The sequence below is a fragment of the Sus scrofa genome, chromosome 16, assembly GCF_000003025.6.
Source record: "Sus scrofa isolate TJ Tabasco breed Duroc chromosome 16, Sscrofa11.1, whole genome shotgun sequence".
Classification (NCBI taxonomy): domain Eukaryota; kingdom Metazoa; phylum Chordata; class Mammalia; order Artiodactyla; family Suidae; genus Sus; species Sus scrofa.
The window spans coordinates 36365059-36387604 of NC_010458.4; the positions used below are offsets into that span (position 1 = coordinate 36365059).

The window sequence follows — 22546 nt, forward strand, 5'->3', positions numbered from 1 at the left end:
TTGCTGCATAACATTGCAAACTTCCTTCCTCCCCAGAGATAGGCAAGACTAAGTAGAAACTTCATGAAAATTAGCAGGGAAGCTGGCACTGCTTTTGATGAAAGGCCAAGAAGTGAAAACTCTTCCGGGAGGTTCTCAAGGTACTATCTGAGATCACCCGGTGCAGACCTCAGAGATACTGACTCAGAATCTCTGAAGGTGGGATTGGAGCATCTTAATTTTACCAACCTCTCTATGGAGTCTTAAGCATATAAAAGTTTAATAACCAGTGGTTTAAGGATGACACTCATTGTAACTTAATCATTAGGCACTTCTCCAGGTATTTCTCCAGACTCCATTATCCCAAGTGTGCCAAAATGAAAGAATTTGTGTCGAAATTATAAGCAGCAATGAAAAGGCCTCATTTTCCCAAATGTCCCTATAATCCCCTCTCCCCTCTACCAGCCTGTCCTTGTTGCTAGGTTGCCAGCTCTGTCTTTCCCTCACTATCTTCCTCGCTCATATGGTCCAGCTCCAGAATTCCTGCTATGGCGCAGTGGGTTGAGAATCTGATTGCAGCATCTTAGGTCTCTGTGGAGGTGCAGGTTTGATCCCCGGCCTGGTGCACTGTATTAAAGGATCCAGCATTGCCACAGTTATAGCATAAGTCGCAGCTGTGGCTCTGATTCAGTACCTGTCCCGGGAATGCACATACGCCATAAAATTGAAAAATTTATGGTGTGGCCTTAAAATTAAAAAAATAAAAAAAGACGGTGTAGCTCCCCTGGTACTGGGCTGTACTCTGCCCCTAGGCCAGGCTACCTGTGCCTCCTATGAGACCATCACTAGGAGGTTGTTGTCAGTAAGTAGTAACAGCTCTGACCTTGTGCTGCTTAAATTCTCACACTCAGTTTTCGTCGTTTCTAAAATGGAGAGAATAATAGTTTAACATGCGTTATAGGATTGTGTCAGGACTAAATGAGATAATTTGCATGCCTGACACATTATAGATACTCAATATTGAAAAAAAATTTTAACGATTTTTCTTTTTCTTTTTTTTTTTTTTTTTTAATTTTATTTTCCCACTGTACAGCAAGGGGGTCAGGTTATCCTTACATGTATACATTACAATTACAGTTTTTCCCCCACCCTTTCTTCTGTTGCAACATGAGTATCTAGACATAGTTCTCAATGCTATTCAGCAGGATCTCCTTGTAAATCTATTCTAAGTTGTGTCTGATAAGCCCATTTTTTTCATTATAGATGATTTACAGTGTTTTGTCAATTTTCTACTGTACAGTAAATTGACTCAGTCTCTCTCTCTTACACACAAGCGTGCGCGCACGCTCACGCGCGCGCACACACACACACACACACACACACACACACATTCTTTTTCTCACATTATCCTCCATCATGCTCCATCACAAGTGACCAGATACAGTTCCCAGTCCTGTATAGCAGGATCTCATTGCTTACCCATTCCAAAGGCAATAGTTTGCATCTATTAACCCCAAATTCCCAGTCCATCACACTCCTTCCCCCTCCCCCTTGGCAGCCATAAGTCTGTTCTCCAAGTCCACGGATTTCTTTTCTGTGGAAAGATTCATTTGTGCCAATATTAGATATAAGTGATAACATATGGTATTTGTCTTTCTCTTTCTGAACTGACTTCACTTAGTATGAGAGTCTCTAGTTCCATCTGTGTTGATGCAAATGGCATTATTTTGTTCTTTTTTATGGCTGAGTAGTATTCCATTATGTATATGTACCATATCTTCTTAATCTATTCATCTGTCAATGGACATTTATGTTGTTTCTATGTCTTGGTTATTGTGAATAGTGTTGCAATGAATATATGGGTGTGTGTATCTTTTTGAATTGTAGTTTTGTCTGGATATATGCCCAGGAGTGGGATTGCTGGATCATATGGTAGTTCTATATCTACTTTTCTGAGGTGCCTCCACACTGTTTTCCATAGTTATACCAATTTACATTCCCACCAACAGTGTAGAAGGATTCCCTTTTCTCCACACCCTTTCCAGCCTTTGTTATTCATAGATTTACTAATGAGGACCATTCTGACAGGTGTGAGGTGGTACCTCATAGTAGTTTGATTTGTATTTCTCTAATAATCTGTGATGTTGGGCATTTTTTCATGTGCTTGTTGGCCATCTGTATATTTTCTTTGGAGAAATGTGTATTCAGGTATTTTGCCCACTTTTCAATTGGGTTGTTGGTTTTTTTGCTGTTGAGTTGTATAATTTGTATATTTTAGAGTTTAAGAGCCCTTGTCAGTTGCATCATTTGAAACTATTTTCTCCCATTCCGTAGGTTGTATTTTTGCCTTTATTTTTTTTTATGGTTTCCTTTGCTGTGCAAAAGCTTGTCAGTTTGATTAGGTCCCATTGGTTTATTTTTGTTTTAACTTCTGTTGCCTTGAGATACTGACCTGAGAAAACCTTTGTAAGGTTGATGTCAGAGAATGTTTTGCCTATGTTCTCTTCCAGGAGTTTGACGGTGTCTTGCCTTATGTTTAAGTCTTTAAGCCATTTTTAGCTTATTTTTGTGCATGGTGTGAGGGTGTGTTCCAGTTTCATTGATTTACATGTGACTGTCCAGTTTTCCGAGCACCACTTGCTGAAAAGACTGTCTTTTTTCCATTTTGTATTTTTGCCTCCTTTGTCAAAGATTAATTGACTGTGTGTCTGGGTTTATTTCTGGGTTCTCTATTCTGTTCCATTGGTCTGTATTTCTGTTTTGGTACCACACTGTCTTGATTACTGTGGAAGGAAGGAAGGAAGGTCGGTGTTAGCAAGGTGAAAAAAGAGGCTCCAGGCAGAATGAGCAGCATATACAAATGCCCTGAAGCAGGTGGCAACTTGGCCTGTCCAAGAAAGGTAAATTGGCTTTTCCCCCACACTCAAGGGCTGGACAAGGACTAGGCGCTAAATCCAGAGATGTCATAAGGGCCAGAGTGTCCAGAGTCTGGTGGGCTATGCTGTGAATTTGCTCCTTATCCTGAGAGAAATGGGAAAGCAATGTAAGGGAAGGAAGTCATTCATGAACAAATACTGCATGTCTACCTTGTGTCACAGTCTCATCCACAGTGACAAGAACATGCCGATGAGTAAAATGGAAAGGAAAAAAATCCCTATGCTCTCAGAGATTCCATTCTAGTGAGATAAGGGAAGATCACTTACTAGGCCTTTTTAAGATATTGGGTTTTACTCTAAGTAGAATTGGGAGCCTTGGAAGCATTTTCAGCAGATAAGTGATATAAACTGACTTAAATTTTAAAAGAATCCCACTGTGTTGGGTTGAGGATAGTTTGAGGGGTCAAAGCATGAGAGTAGAAGCAGGACATTAGGGAGGAGGCTTCTACAATGTTTCAGGGGAGAGACCACAGTGGTTCTGGGGGACATGTTAAGAATGACTGGGATTGTACTTCAAGATGAAATACAGTGACATTTTAAGGGCTAAAGATGATGCAACTGTTTTGAGGGTTGTAAAGTGGGCCTGGAAGAAATATTGGCCATCAAAATCTTTGTAGGTATAGAGTGATTTTCATTAAAACAAGAACAGCAGCAGCAGCAATAAAAGATAAAGAGGCTCAAGTTCTATAAACTTCTAAAGAGTACTCATGTCAGTTAATCAATTTATTACATCTCAGTTCCATATCCACCCTTGATTACTTGTTCTGGGATAATGAACATGGACCCTTTAGGCATTTTTCCTTTGCAGCAGGAAGAGTTTTGCTGAGCTTTATCAATAGAAGGCACTGGAGAGAACTTGCAGGAGGAAGGGGGCTTTTCTTGCTGGTTCTAGTATGTTAAGGTCATCAATCAGTCTTCCACTCTGCATTGGCTGATGAGTATTACTATCCTGTGCCTGAAATGACATTTTGCCTCATTTACCTGACATAGGGTCATAGGCAGCATGGTGAATAATAAATCAATGTGCATTCTGTTGCCAATGATCAAAATATGCCACATAGCAACACTGTAGTCATCACATTGACTCAGTCATGATGGTTTGAATGCTGTGACCCACTGGCCCACATCCAATGGTCTCTCCCCCACTCTTAGCCTTTTCCTATTTTTCAGGATGAATGCCCTTCCCTTCCCGCAGAACTAACAGAGGGCAAATAAGCAGGGCTTAGAAATAGCTGTGATGGCCCCACACCTGGCAGTGGAAGAGTAGGCTCTTGACACTTCCCCCTCAACACAAATAACCCCAATAACCAGGAAAGTGGCTCAATTGTTCCCCCTTTATCTAAGTCTTTCTCTCTTTTTTATAAACAGGTGAAAATCAAACAAAGTTTAATAATGTGTATATATATGGGAGAGACCCAGGAAAACTGACTTGGTCCTTGTCTAGGTCTCTTGACTTTTAAAGGTTTCTCTGAGTGACTCTGTCCCTGGTCTTGGTGGGAAGGTGCCCCTGCTTTGTGCCTCAGAAGGTTGACAGCAACCCATTCATGCCCTGGTGCTACCATGTCTCAGAGCTAGATCCCATTCTGTTGTCCATCTGCTTATCAGTTGGAATTCCTGAAATGATGCATGGATCATGATACTACCACTTTGTTATATACGTCCAAAGCCACATTCCTGCCCTGTCCTGGATCAGATGTCATGGTTCTCTGTGTACAAATAGGATTGGCCTTGCCTCTGTTGCGTCTGGCCTTTGATTATGAATCCTTGCTTGTAATTTGGTAGCTTTATCCCTTTTTGTACCTATCAGCTTCCTGCTCACAATATTCCTCAAGTTCAATTTCATCTTTGCTCCCCCAGGCTGGGTATCCATTGCCACTGCCTGGAAGCAGAGAACTAACACCAACTCAGCCTAATTATGTTAGTTGTTATTATGGAGCATAATAGGAAACCACCTTGGATTTATCATATATATGTATTATATATACACATATATATATTTCCGTGTGTGTGTGTATATATATGTATATATGTGTATATATATACTCTTATATAAACCATATACCAAAATATTAACAGTGGTTACCTACGAATAGTGTGGATTCTGAAAAATTCTTTTCTCTCCTTTTTGTGTTAAATTTTCTGCATTGAATATGTATGTATGTATATGTGTATATATTTATATAACTTTTATTACAAGGAAAGAAAATTATTTTAAATTAGAAAATCTATAGTGACTTTTCATCTTCAAAAATTGAAAACAATGGCATGAATTCCTGATTCTTCATATTAAAATTTCCATGATACAAAAAATCAGAGATAAATCACTTAGCTGTAATTATGGGAGAGAACACTTTTTAGATTCTCTGAAGGAGGTAAATCTTATTTTTATCATTTAGCCATGTTTTATTTTCATTGCCATATGTGCAGCTCCAAGGAAAATTTATGCTGGACGTTTGAACTTCTGGAACACATCTTAGTTAGAGTAAGTAGGCTTAGCTGTTAGTGGGACCTCAGGGGCTCAGTGTTACTGATAATTTGAATATGTCCCCCATTTTGGAAGACAGCTCTATAATAAGGACATGCCTACTGTTGTCTTGGGATCTCATTTGCAAGCATTCCTACCATGCCTGAAGTTTGGATGGGGCTCATGTGCCAAGGTGTACAATAAAAGATAACTGGACCCAAAATAAAGCAGGCAATAGGACAAGTTTTAAATTTTAATGTGTATAAAAAATGTTTTCCTATTGGTGCTGCATTTCAAAGAGAAGTTGAAAGATAAAAGTAGGTATCTAAGGTATGCTTTGCTAGGTGACATTGAGCAGTGCAATAAAGGTTAATAACAGCTGCATTGAACAGCAGCTACTTGGGGCCTCTTACACCATTAGTTTATTTTTGAGTCCATACAGTGTAGGGGTTAAGAGCATGGACTCCGAAGCCAAATTGTTTGAGTTTGACTCTGTTGCTTTCTAGTTGAGTGACTTGGATAAGCTATGAGACCTCTCTGTGCCTCAGCTTCTTCATCATAAAATAGGGATAATGGAATCCCATAGAGTTGTTGTGAAGATTAAATAAATTAATAGTTGAGAAGCTTTTAGAATAGCCCTTGGCATGTAGTAAGTGCCAGATAAATATGTCCTGCTATTTTTATTGTTATTTTTTTTGGAGAACTGGGTGGATGAGTAATTGCTAGGGATCACAATATGGCAGGTGTTGTTTGGCTGAACTACAGTCATTCTCAATCCTTTATCGTGTATGCTTTTCACCAGAAAGGCCAAAAAAGCTGGTGTTTGCTCTTCCAGTTGCCCCGGCAGGTAGAGATGGCACTCTCCACAGTTCTAGACAATGGGACTCATGTGAAGGTATAGGGGACAGCTTCTTGGAGTGCTTTTGCTTTCCCTGTGAAAGGGACAGTTGAAGGCGGCACTGCCCACCACTTTTGTTCTTCCCTTGAACATGGATGTGGCATCTGCAACCACCACAGGCATTTGTCAACCATGAGGTGGCAAACAAGTGGGAAACCAAGAGAATCTCAGGTGCTGTAGTATCCTTCAGCCTGATGTACCGTTAATTTGAAAAAACTGTCCTCAGGTGTTGACTTACTGAATTCCTTTTTGTTAGACAATCATTGAGCATTTACTTAGTGCTAGGTCTTATATTAGCCACTGTGGATGCAAAGATGGATAAAACAGCTTTGCCCTTGTAGGGCTTACGTTCTCTTGGTAAGTGCAGTAGAAAGTGGTAATTGCTTTTAAAAAGTGTATGCAAAGCACCAGGTCAGTGTGGGAGATGAAGAAACTCTACACAGATCAAAAAGATATTTCAATCTTGCGGTTCCAACTGAATAGAATTTTTTCTTATCCTGCTAACTTGACTCTGCACATGTTCACTCTTTGTATTTGTGAATGTAACACTTTAAGATCCTTTTGTGTAGCACTGGGAACTATGTCTAGTCACTTATGATGGAGCATGATAATGTGAGAAAAAAGAATGTATACATGTATGTGTAACTGGGTCACCATGCTGTACAGTAGAAAAAAAATGTGTTGGGGAAATTAAAAAAAAAAATATTGCTATCCACACTTGGGTACAATTTCATGACATAGTTTATGGAGATAATTCCATAAAGTCAGTTCAATGCCTTAATCAATTTCATCTTTTAGAAGAGCTAAAATAATCTGTTGTTTTCCACTTTCATTATTGTTTTACCAAAATTATTTTCCTTTGGAGCAATTCTTTTTCATGGGAAATTCACAAAGGCAGTTTACCAGTTTATAGTTGTTGCATTGTTTTATTTTGTGGTCATTATGTCAACCAAGTTAAGTTTGCCCCCTTAACGTATTACAGCTCCAAATTTAGTCAAGATGGGTTGATTTGTCTGTCAAACTTAATCCCTAAAATTATTACCATGTGAAATTTTAGTTGTGGTTAGTTTTGTGTGCTTTTGATTATTTTTCATAGGACAATTCTTAGTTTTTAACAAAATAGTCATTCTTCAATCAGGTTTTTTTAAAAAAAAATTCTGTTAAATGTTTTCCATGTACGTTTTTTTACTTTGTTAGTTATTTTTAGTTGATTACTTCTACCAGTAATATTTATTATAAAATTAATAAAAAATAAAGGGTTTATATGCATATATTTTTCTAAGCTAATTTTTAAGAAATTTGGAAAAATATTTCTCAGCTGTTCCACTCTAGGCTGAACTTTCAGGCAGTATTGGCCTGTTGTTTTGAGAATCCAATTATTGTGTTTGTTTCAGATCACTCTACATGCTATATTCCAAGGTATATAGCATGTAGAGGAGGAGAGAAGAGCTCATGGTGATGGGAAAATTGTATGGGTCAGAGAAGGTGAGTCAGCAGAAAAAGGGCAGTGGGGCCAGGTTGCTATGTCATTGAGGGGACTGTGAGAACTAAGTACAGAAAGTGAATTGTACCTCTAAGAAGGCTGACTGAAAAGAAGAGGAGACATATAGGCAGGAGCTAGAACTTTTTACAGTGGTGCAGACGTGATGGGTTTATAGGCTGATGGGAAGATCTCAGTTGGGAGAAAAGAATGAACTGCAGGGGAAGGAGATTATCCATAGAACACCACCAAGGAGAGAAAACAAAGGAACAGGGCCAAGGGAACAAGTGGAGAGCTGGCTTTGAACTGGAGGAAAAGGAGATAAAGTGCAGGTGTAGGGAAAATTAACACCTTAATTTTCTCAGTGAGGCAGGAGGCAAAGTCCAATGCTGGGTTGCAAGTGTGGTTGAGGATGGGGTTACACCGGGGCTGTGGGAGCAATTGCTTTCGCTTAGCCAGTGGGCTTTCCCACCCCTCTTCTTGGGAACTCTTTCTCCCATGGGTCATGGCATTTGGCATGTGACCCGAACTGGGTCATTTACTGAAATGAGGGAAGTCTAGTACAAAAGTGAACAGAATCAGAAGGTCAGTTTGGGTCATATTAAGTTTAAGATTTTTACTACGCACCCAAAAGGAAATGTTAAGCAGAGAGCTAGATATAAATGTAGGCAGTTGAATATATCAATTCAGAGCTTGGTAAGAAGTTGGCCTTTACCTGAATAGATGACATGTGATGGTCTAGACCTGGATGAGCTCACCTAGGAAGTGAGTCTCCATTCATTGGAGAAGGGGCCAAGCAAGGAGTCCTGGGGCATCATGTAGCTCTACAAGATGAGGGAGAAGAGAAAAGTTATGACCTAAGGAGAGAACTTGAGAAGCTGAATTTTATGGAAGAAAGTGAAGAAGGAGGCAGGGGTTAGCTGCATAAATGATGCTGGAGGCTGTGTACACTGAGGACTGATGTTGGATTTAGCAAGGTGAAGTCATCAGCTTTGAGAAGCTCTGCTCTCTGTAATGAGCCTCAGGGTTGCACAGAGCAGCAGCCAAGGGCTGTGGCAGAGCCCTGCACCCCCCCATAGAAGGTCAGCTGTCTTCATCCTCACAAAGTTTCCTTCCTCTCTTCTGCAGAAGGTGCTCCAGGGGCAGGGGGGTCCCCAGCAGAGTTTCAAACATAATCCCACTGCCAAGTCAATCGATGTGGCCACTCTCTGTCTTTAGAGTGTGGGGTTTCCTTCACCTGAGTGCTGGTGGAGAGGAGGGGATTAAAAGCTGCATGAGAGTGGGTTGAAGAGGAGAGTGGGCTGAAGAGGAGAGAGGAAGCGTAAGTAATCCTCTGGGGAAACAGAGAAATGGAATCGTAGTTGGAGGAGGGCTGAGGGGTTAAGATAAAGTGTATTTTTTGGTTTGTTTGTTTTGGCCTTGACCAAGGCAGGTAGAATTTCCTCAGCTGGGGAATCAAACCTGCACCTCAAGAGTGACCTGAGTCACTACAGTGACAACACTGGATTCTTAACTTGCTGTGCCATACATAAGAGAATGCCTATGGGAAGGTTTTTTTAAAAAAATAAGTTTCTTTAAAAAATTTTTATGTTTTCAAAAAATATTTTCTTTTTTTGGCTACTGTATACAATGACTTGATGTGGAACCTCAGTTCCCAGGCCAGGGATTGAACCCAGGCTGCAGCAGTGAAAGCACCGAATCCTAGCCACCTATCACTGGGGAACTCCCAAAGGAAGGGTTTTGGTTTGTTTTGCTTTTTAAAAAGGAAATATTATAACATGCATATATGCTGGCAGGAATGATCCTATAGAAAAGAGAGAACTGAAGATGTAGGAAAGAGAGGGAATAACTATACTAGTAAAGACCTTGAGAATGTAAAAGGGGCTGGGGACTGTCAAGGGAAGGGTTTGGATTTAGATAGGATTAGGGACAGTTCATCTTCTGTCACTGAGATGAGGCAGAGTATATGGTGCAAACTAAGTCAGGTTGGTAAAGTTACTGATAGGAAAATGAAGCAATCTTTCTTTCTGTCTGTCTGTCTGTCTGTCTCATCTTTTTGGGGCTGCACCCTTGGCATACGGAAGTCTCCAGGCTAGGAGCTGAATTGGAGTTGCAGCTGCCAGCCTACGCCACAGCCACAGCAACTTGAGATCTAAGCCATGTCTGCAACCTACACCACAGCTCACAGCAACGCCAGATCCTTAACCCATTGAGCGAGGCCTGCATCCTCATGGATACTAGTCAAGTTCGTTAACTGCTGAGCCACGGCAGGAACTCCCTGAAGCAGTTTTCTATTGATTACTTTTAGTTTCTTAGTGAAGTAGAAGCAAGATCATGAGCTGTGGGATTAGCTGTAGTCATTTCCTAGGGTGAGGTGGACAATCAATTTGGATAATGTGAGGAGTATAAATAAATTGACCACTGGCTTTGGAAAAGTTGAGGTCCCTGGTGACCTTGATCAGAGCCTTCTCTGAGGTGGTTTGTAGGGGAGAGGAGAGTGGGGTTGAGGCTGAAAGGGGCAGTGTCACCTATATATACCTGGAGCTCTGTGCCTCTCTGTTATCCTGCAGAGGCCAGGATTCAGACGGGAGGAGTGGGGGCTGACCACAGTGACAGTGGTGGTTGATGACATCACCAATGACAGAAGATGAGAGAGGAACGTTCTTTTCTTGCCCTAGTTCTAAGATGAGCCATGTATGCCTGGTCCTTTGCCTACTTGTCCAGAAGAAGCCTGCCTCCAGCAGGGGAGGATTGCTGGCACCAGAGGAGGGATGAGCCAGGCAGCAGAGGGAGAAGGCTTAGGGGCACATCACTTGAATTGCTGGATCCAGCCATGCCTTTGTTCATTTTCCCATGGGTTTCAAGCTGTGAGATAAACAAAGACCACCCAAATGAGAACGAGCAAAGACTTTTCATTTGGAGCTTGCTGTATTAAAGAAGTCAGCCACCACCACTTGTATTTGGAGAAGAGTCAAAGGCAGGCAGAGGAGAGGGAAGGCTTTCTAGTGGAAAATGGAAAACCTGCCTTAATTGGAGGTTGTTGGCCTCGGGAAACTGGTGGTAGGCTGACTAGAAGCAGAGCATCCTATGTTATTGGTTAGGGGAATATATTTGATTTTTGCTGGTTAGTCCTAAATTGGAAGCACAGTCAAAAATTAGGGAAGTTGGAAATTATCTTCCAAGTTTTGAATGTTTGGGCTGATTGCTGCAGAGGCTGTGGATCAGAGTTCTCTTTTTACATATGGTCTGACCAGTATCCATTTATGTACTCACTTTCTCAATGCCTATATGTATATTCTCTTTTTGCTTAAGCTAGTTTGCATTGGGTACCTGCTGTTTGTATTTACAAGAATCCTGACTACTATGGAAGAGTTTGGGAGCAATCTGAAATAAGCTTGGAGGTTGCAGAGCTGGGAGGGTAAGCAAAGCAAACCCCAGAGATGATATTAATTTTAACATCTACTTTTAACCAGGACCCTACATACATCATCTCATCTAATCTCCAGCAACTCTGTGATAAAGGGTTGTTTTCTCCATTTATCGTATGGGGAAATGGTTTCACGGGAGGCTGGTAAATTGCCCCAAGTTACACAGTAGCAGAGCCAAGGATTTCAAACCTGAGTCCTCTGTCTGAGGTCTGGTGTTTCTGCTCTAAGGTTATGCTATTTTGGACGAGATAGGAAATGGATTTCCCCCCTTCCAGGTACCATGAGACTCAGAAAGATACAACAGATTTTCTGCATGTTTGTTGCATCTTATATACAGAATTCCCATGAACATGTGTTAACACATCCCTTGTGGCTGATTCATCTATTTCATGATCACTCCTTTATTTAGAGCAGTTGTGATATGGATGAAAAGTTAATTCTGAATTTTTGACAGTTTTTTTTTCTCATCCCCATAATGTGTGTAATTTTGAAACTTATGCAGTGTTCAAAAATTAGTTGCTGATCTTAATGATTATGACAGATAATTCTTCCATGAAAATTGATCTATAAAGCTCACATCTTAGAATCCATAAGACATCATGACTTGATATTAGAAAACTATTAGGATAATAATTTTATTATTTATTTTATTATTAAGGGAATACTTGGTGGGAAAGCTACTTCCAAATGTGAAGAAGAAAGTCTGTTCCTTATGACGGCTGTGGAGCAAGGAGAGAAATAGTCTTTATGGGGGTGGAAGTTTTTTAGAACCAATTAGACATCGATGGGCCTGATTTGAGTGTTCTCTCTCCACTAGGACCAAATTGCACGGCTTTAGCCAAGAAAAGATCTGTTTTTTTTTTTTTTTTTTTTTTTTTTAATTTTTCTGTACCAAGAATTAGGAAAGTTCACTGCTTTCTGGATCAAGGCAAATCCGTCTTTCTTCTTATATTAGATTCTAGTTCAGAACTCTGGATTTTCTCTTATTCCCCACCCTGCTCAACTTTTAAATATTGTTCTCCCTTAGAACTTGGTAGTAAAGTTAATATGGTTCTTATGTGCAGGTGATAAAATTATCACTGTTCCTGATAAAGCACCGAGTCTCCTACACGTAGAGAAGTTTTCGTTTAGTATTTGGATGTGTGACATTCTTTTAGTATTTTTATGTGTGACAGATTTAATGTAGCTTGGCATATCAGTACATTCTAGGAGGGGAAGAAAGAAAAAGATGCACCTGGAGGGATTACAGTGATTGGCAGGGCTGGTCCAGATCTTCAGACCTTGTGAGTTTATTGTACTCTATCATGTATGAATTTGGTTAACACCTCATTAATTTATTAAAGCCAGGAAACAAAAAACCGAATAAAATCATGGCTGTGTTCCCAGAACATTCTCCCACAGATGGCTGAGTGAGACTGGTAAACACAATAAAACAAAACAAAAATCAAGGGTATCATTTGGCCTGTCTATTAATGGTAGCCTCTAAAATTTCATATTCTCTTTTTAATGCCTTGGAAGTGGGGTAAATAACCTGCCAGTCTTCCCACAGAGGTTAGTGCTGGTCTCAGCAGTTGTCAAAGCAGCTATTTTGTGATAATGGGTAACAAAGGTTAGACCTAGCAGCCTTCATTTGATCCTATCTGCTCAAAGTCACAGTAGCTTCTTTTGGGGAAATTTTATCTGGGGTCCATATGGGTACAAGTGACTTCAAGATAATGACATGTAAGCTTTAATGTATAAATATCTTTTGATGTTAAGATTGAATATTGATCCTTTTCTTGAAGTGAACATCTGATTGGCTTGCTTTAAAAATTATGAATTTTTCATATATATAAGCTAATGTTGATAATGTAAAGAATAGCAAAATAATATGTATTCACCATTCAGCTTAAAAACTAGAACCTTATCTATACGTTTTAACCCTTCCTACGCAAATCTCTCTCCCCCATCTCATTTCCTTTCCACACCACCTACTTTCCTTTCCCTTGTGAAACCATTATCTCCAATCGTGTATTTAGCAGTCCATTGACTTTTTAAAAAATACATAATTCCACATCTGTATTATCTATAAACAGTTTATAATTTAGTTTTGCTTTGAAAAAGTTTTACATTACAAAATCTATTCTTACCTAATTTGCTTCCCCACACCTCAGTATAATGTTGAGCAGTTTGTGCTTGTTAAAAATTCTGGGATGTGCACATCAAAGACTAGGAATCCAGTGAAGGAGCAGAAGCAGATATACAAACTGATTGATATCTTGGGTAAGAGAATCTGAGAAAAGAATGAAGGCATTGGGCTAATTTTATGTGGAAACTAAAAGGTGGCTGGGATGTTATAAAAACAATGTTTTTATAATGGGTTTTTATGAAATACTCTAGATTTGAACAGAGCTGGATTCAAATCCTACTTTCACCACTGTAGGGGGATTCCTAAAGAATATTGTTATTATTATTTTGCCTTTGGAAAAAGTAGGATGAGAATCATTCTGAAAAAGTTGAGGTTAAGATATTGAGTATATTGGACTTGAATTTTTTCCCGAATAAATAAAACATGACCAACATCCTCGACTCCATCCTGGAAAAGGTGTTCAGACAGACAGTATTCTGTTCTGGAGTCTTGGTGGGATGTGGAGGGTGAGACAACATGGGAAGGAGCAGTAGTGATAAGGCACTTAATACATTTCCTTTCCTTTTCCCCTTGACCTTTTTTCTTTTTAGAAAAGTGTAGTGGAGTTCCCGTTGTGGCTCAGCGGTTAAGGAACCTGACTAGTATCCACGAGGATGCAGGTTTGATCCCTGGCCTTGCTCAGTGGGTTAAAGGTCTGGTTGCTGTGAGCTGTGGTTTAGGTCACAGATGAGGCTTGAATCTGGCGTGGCTGTGGCTGTGGCTATGGCTCGCAGCTGTAGGAGCTGTGGCCAATTTGACTCCTAGCCTGAGAACTTCATATGCCACAGGTGCGGCCGTAAAAATACAAAAAAAAAAAAAAAAAAAAAAAAAAAAAAGGTGGGCCCTAAAAAGAAAAAAAAAAAAAAAAAAAGGAAATGTGTTTTAATATGAGCTCAATTCAATTGGTCTTGGTGGCTGAGCTGGGGAAAATCTGAATGTGCTCCAACTCCTGTTTCTCTAGCTAGTTCACTGAAATGCTTTGGAATGATCACACACTTCTGTGTAATCTTTCCCTTTTTAAGACTTGGTTTCCTCATCTGTAATGTAGAGATCCTATTTGGACAAATGAGATGATGCCTACAAAAATTCTAGGTACAAGGCTGTGCTCATAGTTATGCAGTTGTTATTGTTACAGTGTGATTATTTATTTATTATTTATTTATTTTTTGGCAATATGCAGTTCCCTGGGCCAGGGATCACACCCACATCACAGCAGTGACCCCAGCCATGGGAGTGACAATGCCAGATCCTTGATCCCTAGGCCACCAGGGAACTCCATGATTACTTTTTGAAAAACCTCAACTTGGGAGTCCCTGAACTACGGAAATCTTTCCTGCCCTCCATTCCTCTTCTCAAACCTTTTTGGGATTTCAAAAACCTTTTAGAAGACAACCTAATTTTTTTTTTTTTTTTTTAGTATTTACAACTTACGTCAGTTATAGCATTTATCATTATAGTGCAAAGCTTGCTTACTGTTTTTCTCTCTAGCCTCTGGGGTTCTGTATCCAATTCCAGGCCCAGAACATGTATTCAATAAATTTTGTCACATGACTGGATTAAAATAAATATCCCTCAAGATATTAATATGAATATGAATTCAGCCAAGTGACTCATTTTCAATTTATTAACATTAAATTTAGTGTCCATGACTATTAATTCTCCTAAACTCTCAAACCAGAGAGCATCATGGGAAATAGTTGCTTTGCATCACCACGATTACCTTGCATCTCTGAGCCACAGTAAGACTTGGGACATGGCACTTGGAAAATAAGAACAATGAGAACAAATTAGAGCTCAAAACGCACCCCTCAAGTGAAAATACCTGTCTGAATTTTTCAAAAGTTTTAAATTTTATATAATTAGTTTAATGGAAAACCCAGTAAATAAATCCAGGGAAAATCATTCTGATCTCTGATAGAACTGCTTTCATTATCACCAACCCAAAAGCTATAGCTGTAAATGGGAAGAAAATTTCCTAAAATTCTTAATGAAAGAAGGCATTTAAAAAACCATTTTTGGCCATCACTTTCCTAAGAGATTGGACTCTTCATTTTTTATTATAGACAAAAAAGAGAAGCTCAAGGTAGTTAACAAATACATCCAAGAAAAATTTTAGGGTGCCAATTACAGTTTCAAGTTTTACATTACCTTTCTTAATTTAATTGGGAAGTTTGTCTGTTCCAATGTGCATAGGCCTTCAGATACTGCAACACTTGGAATGCTTTTAGGGTCCACATATGGGACTTCAGTGGGTATGATGTTCTGAGCCATGAATTAAAGTTAAAATGGTCTTTACAATTAGTAATTGCCTTTCTCTGAGTTTTTTAGGGTGTAGCATCACGGTCCTTTCATACAGGCCCACCTGCCCTTTTGCAGCTGGTTTTCTCTGCTCATTTCTGGAAACTGCCTCTAGCAGGAAGAAGAGGAGGGTGACTGACTCAGGCAACGAGTTTATAGATCCTATTTCTATCGCTGGTTGAGGGCATGGGGTTCACTGGGAACTCCAGAAGAGTCAGTGAATTATATGGAGAATCAAAGCAGTCTGTTTTCCCGCAAAACATACCAGGAGTGAGGAATAACACTAATAACTGGCATCTTTGCCCGGGGAGCTCAAAGCATTTATGGCCATTTACTCACTAAGCCATGCACCACACCTGTGCTGTATCTACAGCTCATTTATAGATGAAGAAACCAAGTTGTAGTGGCCCTGACCCTGTGACTCAGGTATAAGCAGGGGAATGGACGAGGACATACCCTTGGTGCCAAATCTTCTCTGCTCAGAATGATCATGGCATGGAATGGGCTGTGGGGAAGTGAGGGGAGGCACCTGTTTTCTTTGTGATTTGAGTGGCCATTGTTTGAAATGCTGGGGATTTCAGAGAGAGAGGAGGTAATTTCTGCCCTAGAGAAGCTTGTAAGTTACGTGCAAAAACAAGTAGACAAAATCGGCATATTTTTCTTCTTTTTTTTTTTTTGCTTTTAGGGCTGCACCCGTGGCATATGGAGACTCCCAGGCTAGGGGCTGAATTGGAGCTACAGCTGCTGGCCTATGCCACAGCCACAAGCAACGCAGGATTGGAGCCACACCTGCGACCTGCACCACAGCTCATGGCAATGTCGGATCTTTAATTCACGGAGCGAGGCCAGGGATGGAACCCAGCTATCTTATGATACCAGTCAGATTCATTTCCTCTGCGCCGCAATGGGAACTCCCAAACCAGCATATTTTAAATGCCAAGTAAAGAAGTCAGGCAGTTCGGAGGACGGAACCGTTGCTCAGGCTGGGGCTGTCAGGTTAAACTTTATGGAGAAGGACCTTGAATTGGGGCTGTGAGGAAAGGCAGGACTTGGGCATGAGGGGAGGTATGAGCAGGTGAATTCCAGGCTGAAAAATGTGAGGGGAGTTGCGGGTGCCCCATGGGAGGTGCCATTTTTACCTAACCAGGGGAGTTTACCCAAAAGCAGATCTCAAATCCGCCTCCCTGAAGGCAAGGAGCTCGGAATATTTATGACATAAAGCTGAGGTGGGGGCAGCCTAGGGAAAAGTAGCGGGAGATAAAAGGTAAGAGAACTGTTGTTCTGCGCAGGCGCAACTATGCGACAGGCTTCTTCACTGGATGTGTCTGCAGAAAACGGAGGCATTCTGCATGCTCTGAAGGCAGGAATTTTGACCTTCTGATGTTAAAAGAGTATGGGGACATTTGCGCATGCCCATTTGGAGGGTCAGGTAACCAGTCTTAACCTGCTGGAGCTGGAACTGGGCACAGCTGACTCCCAACTTCCTGAAAAAAACAAAGACAAAAACAAAAAAACCTCAGGCAAGCATCTTTTTATTTATGCAACGTGAGACTTGGGGAAAATGCCAGTTATTGTAAAAAAAAACCCAATTGATTGGTGAAGGCAGATTACAGGTGTGATGGATCTAACTGATGATGACCCTCAGTTTCACCAACTTAGGCGAGTTTTAAAGATCTTTAGACTCTGACCAGGGAATAAGCTCTTTTCTCTAAATTTCTTGATTTGCTATTTCTTTCGTGAAGTAAACTCCACAGTCCCTCCCTTGACGGTTATGATGAGCACCCCCAGACTCTACTTCACCAGTCAGAGTTTTTACCAAGCAGGATCCCAAATCGAGAAGCAGTTCCCCCTGCTGCTTCCTCATCCTGAGTGGTGGCCTTGCCCATGCCTACAAGAAGTGGCCTGAAGCAAATTGGGACAGTAATCTTTTGTGAAAAACAAAGGAAGGATTTTGATGAGAACGGTCAACAGTTTTGATGGATGCAAAGAAGTGGAGGAGAATGAGGTTAGATGAATCTGATTTTTTATGATCAATAAGGTAGAGTAACATTTGTTTCTTTGTGGATAAAAGGGATGCAGATAATCTGAGTCAGACATTGCAAAAGCTTGAATAAACTTTTCTATGATTCCTATGTATGTTATTTAAAAAATTCCACCATTATCCACATCTTAAAAATTAAACTCTAATTTACCCTCCTGCAAAATGCACATGTCTAGTGCATGTGTTCTGTAGGCTTTTATTATGTTAAAGAGTTACTGTAGCCTGTTATTAAAATTAAGTGGTTTATTTCAACATCAGGCAGGAGGGTTTGACTGATGTTAGTGTTCTGAGAGAAATGAATGGAAAACAGTTTTTTAGTTGGAACATTGATGCTAATTGCTAATCTAGTAAAGCACATCCATTTTTTTTTTTTTGGTAGGGAAGTTAGGACCCATTTGATTTGGAAGTTTAGCAAAGTCCAGTAATAAACTAATGGGAATGAGGGATGCTTTGAGTAGGGAAGTAGAATGAAATGAACATGTTTTTTAGGGCAAAATATTTAATTATAACAGAAAACTATTAAAATTTGATAAATAAATCCTGCTATACTATCATAGCAACTATTTTTGCTCTTTGAAAATATTATGCTCCTACCTTGCCAAATTTCTCCATAGTTACACATTTTTGAAAAATGTTGTAATGTAGGGTACGTAAAATGAAGCATTCTGCCTTTTAACTTATGATGTGCCTGATTTATGTCGATCTTTCTATTTAGTCTCCATAATTATCTTTTAAAATTATTCTGTAATATTCCAGTAGGGGTTTCCTCTCAGTTTCTGCATCTGGCCAGTGAAGTCCTTTTTTCTCTGTGGTTGTTGTCTCACAGCCCAGGAAAATGTCAGTGTGAGGTCTGGGTTTAGGATCTTTGTAATATTTGCTGGTAGTTGATTCTGCCAGGAATATGCTCTCCTTAGGCTTCTCATGCCACCTTCAGGCTGGGGAAGACCAAGAAGGAGGAGAAACAGGCCTGAAGAGCGGGGGAGAGGGAAAGAGGAGCTCACAGGAGGAGGGAGAGCTGCCAGGGCTGGGAGGATGGCTTCCTTTCCATCCTCTCCCTGCAGCTTTCTGCTTCAGACTTTCTCTTTCTGCCCACTGTCAAGCTCTGTCTGCAGGTGTTTCTCTTAATACCATTCAGCTGGATATTGCTGACTGTCACCATGTTTGACAGTATGCACAGGGTTTAGAGAAACATATCTGCCTATCAGGTTTCTCTGCCTCCTGTATGCTTAATGCCAAATATACCCCCTAATCACTGTGATGATCAGAACTGCCACAGTAAAGTTTAAAATCCCCTTTAAGATGTGGTGCCATTTCCAATGGAAATCACCCCTGTAGTGAAAGGAAGGCTGAATTCTGAGCTTCAATCCTGGATCCAAGTACCATCTTCCTCTAGCTACCCTTGGGTGTGCAGGACCAGCAGAGTTTTTGTAGCAGCTGGCACTTCCTGATTGATCTCTGGAAAGAGCTGCTTTAGTGGAAACTGGTCCTTTAGGAAGGTCCTCCTCCCTAGTTTCTGTGACCCAGAGCCACAAGGTGCTTGGCCTGGTATGCATGCATGACCTTTTCTTTTGGAAAGCGAGCCTCCTCACCCCTCCAGCCAGGACGTTCTGGAATATGCACCAGAATCTCAGGTGCCTAGTGCAGTAGAGGATTCCAAACACAGTACCATGCCCTCCTTGCCAAGTGGGTGGACAAGGTACCCAGTTTGGGCTAATCGGTGCTTCTGTGGGATTTTTCACGTCGAATTGATGGAGAGGAACTCTGTTTGCTCTGGGTATGATGCTGAATGATATACATTCATAAGCTTCTAGAAATTGTAGTTTGTGCTTGTGGGGAAAGCTGGCATGTGGAGGTAGAAATAGATATTGATATGTGAGAATGATCTTTGAGGCTGAACAGAGTTCCTGCCCTTTCCCCTCTTTGCGCATGGTGGTTTGAGTTGTATCTCTGAGACTGGCAACCCAAGGAATCCTGGCGAACTCAACTGCATTTCCAAGCAACCTACCCTTGTCCAGGGTTACGGTGCGATGCAGTTCTTCCAGAACTGTACTGTCCCATATGATAGCCATTAGGCTTATGTAACTGTTTTCATAAATACACTTTGGTTTTTTTAGAGCAAGTTTAGGTTCACAGGAAAATTGATTAGAAGGTTCCGAGACCTTCCATATACTCCTTGCTCCCACACATGCATAGCCTCCCCCATTATCAATGTCCCCCAGCGCAGTGGTGCATTTGTTACAGTTGATAAACCTACACTGACATGTTTCACACAGGGTCCATGGTTTATTGTAAGGCTTACTCTTGATGTTGTAGATTCTGTGAGTTTGCCCAAATGTATAAGAACATGTATCCGCAACTACAGTATTATACAGAGTAGACTCATGGCCCTAAAAATCCTTTGTGTTCTATCTGTTCTTCCCTAACTCCTAGCAACCACCGGTCTGTTCCATACACAGGCAGCTTTTACACACTTGAAATGTGACTGGTCCAAACTGAGATGAAAATGTCAAATACACATTGGATTTCAAAGATTTAGTTCTAAAAAAATGAATGTAGAACATCTCAATAATTTCTATATTGATTATTTGTTATGATACTCTTTTGATCTATTGGGTTAAATGAAATATATTATTAAATTAATTTTACTTGTTTCTTGTACCCTTTTAATGTGAGCAGAAGAAAATTAAGAATTATACATATGGTTCACTTCTGTGGCTTGTGTATAGCTCTTTTGCACAGCTTTATTCTGTTGTCCTCCCCTTTTTTCAAAACAAACACTTTTTATTGGAACATAGTTGATTTGCAATGTTGTATTACTTTCAAGTGTACAGCAAAGTGATTCAGCTATATATATATATATTTTTTTTTCCTTTTTCAGATTCTTTTCCATTATGGTTGATTTTAATTCCCTGTGCCATACATTGGTCCTTGTTGGTTATTTATGTATATTAGTGTGCATATTTTAATCCCAATCTGCTAATTTATCCGTTTCCCCCTCCCCTTTGGTAACCATAAGTTTGTTTTCTGTATCTCTGAGTCTATTTCTGTTCAATTGTATCATTGTGTAAATAAGTTCATTTGTATTATTTTTTTTGACTCCACGTATAAGTGATATCATATATTTGTCTTTCTCTGTTGGCCTTACTTCTCTTGGTATGATAATCTCTAGGTCCAGCCATATTGCTGCAAATGGCATTTTTTCTTTTCTTTTCTTTTTTATGGCTGGACAGCTCTGGTCTAGAATACCTACCCCCAATTCTTACCATTCTCTATCAACTTCCCTAGGATTTCAGTCAATAGGTCAGTTTTGTAGACTCATACACGGAAGTGTTCCTAGATGCAGATCCCAGTATATGTGTTTTGTTCTGCTATATGGGTATGAACTTTGGCCATTGGATTGGATGGATTTCAAAAAATACACACAGGGTCAGCTTCTAGTCCTTCACTGACAACTCTGTTCACAGGGATCAGCAGGGCACAGCTTAACAATCCCGGCTAATGACACGCTTCTAGTTTCCAGCCAGTAGACAGTGGTATTTTTCTACAAGAAGGAGCCTATAATCTCTGCCCTTCATGCCACTGACATTTATTAGTGCTTTTCAAAAAGGCAGCGACACAGATTAAGGAAGTCAAGTTGCAGGTGCAGTTTCCACCATCTTTTAGCGAGACGTTGATGGGACAAGAGATTTTATGTGGCTGTCAGCACCTCCAGTTAAGACATTGAAAGTAATTGTGGGGTTCATGAACATTGGAGATCCCTAGATTATAGTTTGACACCTCACACGAATTAGGTCCTGATTAGCCCCTGAGAGATTTGGTGGTAACTGAGAGAGGTGAAAAGGCACGTACACACGCTCTCACACTTTTATACACACACAGATATGCAGATGTGTGTATATATACCTCAAAATGTTTCCTAGAAAGTGGTTGAGGCCCTAGGAGTGAGCATGTATAGCCTAGATTCCGAGAATTCACCAGTTTAGAGAACACTTACTGAGGTTAAAGCCTTCAGCGAGGGCCTAAGAATTAGGCAGAGTGAATTGATTAGCATATTTTTGGCTATTTAGGGGCTACTGAGGGTAATTGTTGCTGCCAGAGGACTTATCTGCAGAACTCGACAGGACTACTAATCTAGAAGAAAATGGCAAAATTCTGGAAGATCTTGCTGAAGAATCACCGTGCAGTGAGAAGAACATGGAACAGTCAGTTACAAGACCTGAATTTGAGTCCTAGAAACCATCATTTACTAGCTACTATGACTTCAGGGAAGTTGGCTAGCATAGTTTAAAAACCCATAAAATAATAATGATGTTAATAATAATAAAAATAATAATCCCCAACTTGCATGGTTGTTTCGAGGGTTTGAGATGGCATACCTAAAAGCAATTTCATTTATAGAAAGGTAACTTTATAAATATTACTTAACTTCCTGGTTAAATAATACTTTGGCTGTAGGGACATGTTAGTTATAACATAATGTGTGCGTATAGGGTGGCAATTTTCCAAAAAGTGAACACAATAAAATTCATTAATGGTTAAATTCCACTAAACATTTAATAATTTGAATTATTCTGAAGGCATGTTAGGGTTTTGGCATGCCTTGTAATTCTACATTGCCTTACCAGTTACCCCAGAAGACATGGGAGAAGTGTACCATGAGTTAACCTTGTGATAAACAAAAACACTTTTCTATACAGTGTTTTAAAATGGACCCTGTCCTTCCTATGATCTTCATAGATGCTCTCACGATAATCCACAGCTAAAACCTAATATTTGTTAAAACTTGCTTAGCAGATTCTAATAACTGCTGTGTTGAGCTAGACCACAGAAGCTGGTCTGTGTTGAAGGATGGGTG

At 40.2% G+C, this 22546-nt stretch overlaps 1 long non-coding RNA gene across 1 annotated transcript in view; it reads left to right on the forward strand.

Annotated features, from left to right (window-relative positions):
* Positions 1-22236, forward strand: part of LOC110257269 — a 47399-nt gene extending 25163 nt beyond the window's left edge. Inside the window, exon 3 of the long non-coding RNA XR_002339670.1 lies at positions 21759-22236. This is a non-coding gene — a long non-coding RNA (uncharacterized LOC110257269). The remainder of the gene's footprint in view (positions 1-21758) is intronic.